The sequence below is a fragment of the Rhipicephalus microplus genome, chromosome 9 (assembly GCF_043290135.1).
Source record: "Rhipicephalus microplus isolate Deutch F79 chromosome 9, USDA_Rmic, whole genome shotgun sequence".
In the NCBI taxonomy this organism is placed as follows: domain Eukaryota; kingdom Metazoa; phylum Arthropoda; class Arachnida; order Ixodida; family Ixodidae; genus Rhipicephalus; species Rhipicephalus microplus.
Genome location: NC_134708.1, coordinates 46,018,149 through 46,023,624, shown reverse-complemented (window position 1 = coordinate 46,023,624; position 5,476 = coordinate 46,018,149).

The following is a 5,476-nucleotide window of genomic DNA, read 5'->3' as shown; positions in this document are numbered from 1 at the left end:
ATTGATGACGCTGTTGATACAGTACGTCACTGCAAGTTCTTTTCGTCCCTTGATTTACGCGCAGGGTACTGGCAGATTAACATCGCGGAGTAAGATAGATGTAAAACGGCATTTCGCACACTTTTCGGTTTGTATGAATTCAACCGCATGCCGTTTGGACGAAAAACGGCTCCGAGCACTTTTCCGTGTGCGATGAATTCAGTGCTCGGACCATTGAAAAACCAAGCCTGTGTGGTGTACTTAGACGGCATCTTGTTCGTTGGCAGGACGGAAGATGAACACCTTCGCAATTTGGACGAAGTAGTACACAGACTCTATGCAGCAGGGTTTGTTATAACCAAGAGAAATGCCAGTTTGGTGTGTCCAAGATTTCGTACCTGGGACATAATAAATCTCCTGTCGGCATTCAGCAACTCCCGGAGCGAATAGCTGCCATGTCGCAGTATCCCACACCAACCTGCTTGAAGCAGGTTCAGTCATTTTTGGGTATGGCGTCGTATTTGCGGAGGTTTATTCCCCACTTCGCTTCGATCACAGCTCCTTTGAGCGGTCTTCTTAAAAAAGACGTGCGGTTTGAATGGGGCGTCTCACAAGAAAATGCTTTTCGAGCTATAAAACAAAAGCTCACTTGTTGCCCCATACTAAGTCACTTCAATGAAGACTGGTCCACCGAAGTGCACACTGATGCCAGCCAAGTCGGCCTAGGAGCTGTGTTAGTGCAGCGTGATCGAGATGGCGTGGAACACGTGGTCGTTATGCAAGCCGAAAACTTTCAGACACCGAGCGCCACTATCACTCCAACGAGCTTGAATGTCTTGCAGTGGTATGGAGCGTCATGATAAGTTCCGACATTATCTTTTCGGGCGTAAATTCACTGTTGTGACTGATAATGCTGCTATACCATGGATGTTCCCCAAGCAGCAACTTAAACACAAATTTGCCCGGTGGATAATCACGCTGCAAGAATACGATTTTGACGTGCGCCACCGCGCCGAGGGGCTAAACAACGTCGCCGATGCACTCTCACGGAACCCCCTTGACTGTGCGCAACAAACCAGGCAAACCCACATTTATTTCACCCAAATGGATATATCCCGCGCCCAACAGGAGGATAAAGATTTGGCATCCATTATTGCATCTATCACGGACGAGGGAAATCACAGTACTTTTGTGGTGCGCAATGCCGCATTGTACCGGCGTCACTGGCGAGCGGACCGATCCGAAGAACGTTACCTCCTTGTGATGCCGAAATCCCACAGGTAAGAAATATTACGAGCCATTCATGACTCCCCAGAAGGCGGACACGCTCCAGAAACTACAAGAAGGTTTTTGGTGGCCGAAGAAACAATTTTCCACACGATTGGCATTGATTACATGGGACCTCTACCCACCACCAGTGCGGGAAACCGTTACGTCATTGTAGCAGTAGACTACCTGTCAAAATACATGGAAGTGGAGGCCGTGCCATCTGTTGCATCCACTTACCTAAACACTTCCTCAAGAACCAATTTTAATGGGGACATGGCTTACTAAAAAAGTTAATATCTGATCGGGCTACAACGTTTCGTAGCGGGGAACTAAAGAAGTACCTTTGCACGGCAGGCGTGCAGCACCACTTCGCATCCGCGTTTCATCCTCAAGCAAACGGCCTTACTGAGAGAACCAACCAGAGCACCCAGGCACGACTCGCTCCATATATGAAGGCAGGGAAAAGAGCAGAGGATGACTGAGACGTCCACCTTCCGTCAGCCGCTTTTGCGATTAACACGGCACTGCAGACGTCTACCGAGGAAATGCCCTACGAAATCGTTTATGGGAAACTGCCACAGCTGAAAGCGGTCCTCAGTCTGGATGTTCCCATTATAATTCCGCGTGTTAACGATCGCAAAGCGGCCTGTCAGAAGATCCAAACTAAGAGGATCAAGAAAGCCACCCACGCACAAGAAAATCAAAAGCGCCACTATGACAGACACCGTAGACCCGCTCCTGCTTACAACACCGGTGACGAGGTCTGGGTGCAAAGTGGCACCAGAGGGCCTGGCAAGAAGCTACTCCCTAAGTTCGACGGGCCATTCATAATTACTCAGCGTGTAGAAAAAAATACCTGGCGTGTGAACACCTCAGATGCAAACTTCACTCTCGATAAATGCAAAAGAAACAACTTTGCCGTGCATGTGTCGCGCTTGAAAAAAGCAGTCCCACCGCTGCAGGTGCAATGAACTGTAATTCCTTTTTTTCTTTGTCAGGTCCCCAGTGTGGCCGAATGTAACGAAGAGTGGCGCGGCAGCTGTGGACCATGGGCTGGAAAGCGAGGAAGAAGAGGCAGAATAGAACAGCTTGCCCGACGAATGGGTGTTGTGTCTGTCTCGCTTATTACTATATATATATATATATATATATATATATATATATATATATATATATATATATATATATATATATATATATATATATATATATATATATATATATATATATATATATATATATATATATATATATATATATATATGTTGAAGTAGTAATACAAAACTGAGCAATTTGTATATACAAAAGGAAAATGCAAAAGAAAGTAATAAAGATGACAGGACAAGTAAAGACACAACCGGTACAGAACGAGTAAAAAAAGTTGTTGAGAATAATGGACATTGGGTCTCAATGATCACGATGTTTGCTTCTTGCATAATGACCACACATACATGACAGCGTGCTCTTTTGGCCTTTTACTGAGAGTAATATTTTTCTCGCTGCAGTTTTTTTTTTCTAATTACAGCTAAACTTCACGTATTTTCTTTAGATAATAAGCTTCACGTAAGTAATGCCATGGCTGGGTAATGCATTTGCGGTTCCTCAAAGGGATAATGAACAAAAATCAGAAAAACAGACGAAACTTCAAAATTCAACTCGGACGATGCCACTGTTCTAACAGAGTTTATTTTCCACATTTTTCAACAGCTGGTTGCTTTGCTGTTGCTTTTAATACCAACTGACATTGTACGTGCCTAGAGTGTCCTAGAAATATTCTAGGTCACTCTAAACTTGCCCGTTTCAGGTGTGTGTGACGTCGCCAAACGTCACCTTCTCTAGTTCACGGCGTTCTCTAGTTTTGCTTTAGTCAGTCTGTCGTAGCATAGATGACCTAACTTTGGTCAGGAACAGCCAGGGCATACAGGAGAAGCTTCTATTATCAGTATACATCACTGTGGTGCATCTGTGCGGTAATGAACTCGATTTGATTTGTTTGACAGTTTAGTCTGAACTGTTTGTTTGACAGTTCAAATCAACTGTTGTTCTGCAAAAGTCAAATTTTACACTCCTGAAACCAAATGGTGGCACATCCGTATATAACAACATAATTAAAACCTGTTTTTATTGAGAGTTTCATGTGTTATGTGTTTTCAAACACAAGGAAGCTTCAGCACCGACAAGTTATGTATTCAGATTCTGTCAAGGTGCTCAAAACCCACTTCTTTTCATTATCATACAACTTAGCAGAAGCAGCTTAGCTGCAGTGATGAACTCATGCATACCGCCAGAGCTGTTCGAGGAACAAATTGGGAAAATGATGAATCTATTGTATATGTATAAACACCATACAAAGTTATCAAAATCTACTGTGGCCACAAATCTGCCTGTGTGTTGAGGTAAATCAGATGTCATGTTGATAATGCCTTTTTTTTTCGGCGTTCTATGAAGAAAACTCATGCCATGTGCTCTGCGACACACGCAGTTAAGGACTTAACTGACATTTCTTGTGATGATTTCTTTTTGGGGGGGGGGGAGGCTTCGAAGAACTTGTCCTGTCCCGAATTGCTTGCAGTGACGTTTTTCCTGTTGCAAGGTGCAGGCTGCTTCAAAACCAATTAACTCGCCTTATAGCCCTTGCTGGAATCGACCATTCTACAAGCATTTATAGTACATGACATGCTGGGGCAAGATATCAGTAGTTTCAGACCTATCAGACTAATCTGCCATGTAGAAATAGTTTAGTAACTGAGATGCATCAATGTGGAATAAGAATGGGGTGGAGCACATTTGGCTAGTATTCTCAAATCATGGATGGTAGACTGCTACTATCCCTCAAGAGGAAGGTATATAACAGCTGAATCCTAGAGGTGCTTACCTACGGAGCATATACCTGTAAGACTACAAAGATGGTTGAATTTAAGTTGAGGACCACGCAGCGAGCTATGAAAAGGAAAATGATAGGTGCAACCTGAAGAGACAAGAAGAGAGCAGAGTTGATTAGGGAACAAAAGGGTGTTTAAGAAATCATAGTTGATATTAAGAAGAAACAGATATGGGCCGGGCATACACTCTGTCTTTTTAAACTTTGATGCATTGTGTTTTGTTTTTTTGCATGAAGCACATACTCTTTAGCACATCTGCACAATAATTGTGTATTGTTGCATTTACTACAAAAATATTTGTTGAAAATTTATAAAGTTACAAGGCCAGAATCAAGGTAATTGAAATGACCACAAAGCGATGAATCAAGGAGCGTCAGATGATCCCATGCTACTACCCCTTCCTAGGCATTGCGAAGAACTGTGCTAATTCAATAGTGATTACCACAGTTCCATCCAGTAATTGTTGCAAGACTAATTTATTAATTCACTTGCAAGGTTGATAAACTTCAGATCTTCAGCTGTGTGTACAGACAACTTGAAACTTGCGAATAACTCAATGATTATGAATAGTTGTTAAAACATATCCTTACCTATGTTGGCAAGACATATTGCTTTAATTAGCGATTTGCATGTAACGAAAATGTGTACAACATGCCCTCCAAAGGCAGAATGGCGTGATCACAGCCAAGTGAAGTCCCTCATTGAACATGCTCTGAGTTTTCAGATCAATCCTTCAAAAGTCGAGAAGAGAACGGCTACAACTTATTCTTATCTAGACAAATACACGCACACACCCTAGCCGGATAATGTGGACAAGATTTCAAAACTGAACATTTTAAAACAAGAGCAGCCTGAATTCAGTCATGTGTAAATGCACTTGGATGGCTACATACATATTTCTATAGCGCGGTCAATCAAAAAAAAAAAAAAAAACGACTGAAACAGCTGAACAAAACTTTCACACTCCGTAACAGGACAACTGGAGGTAACGCGGGGTCAACTTGCAACATTGTTCGTAAATATCAACAAGTTCGTTTTTATAGGGTAAATAGTTTCGATAAACAGGATCTCGACGCAACACGCAATGAGTTGTTGTCCGTCGGCCAAACATTCAAGCAACGTGACAACAGCGGAGAATGGCCGCATATGACTGGCTCCTATGAGTATATCGACCTTGAACAGCATGCTCCGAGCTTATCGCCGCACCATCGGATGAGCGTCCTAGTCTCCAAAGGCGGCGGCATCAACCTTCGGCGGTTTTTGACGTCTGGCCGCGAAGTAGCGAAGCGGAAAGTAGATGAGGTGTGGAACGGCCGCTATGACGAGTAGTTTTTTTTTTTCACGAA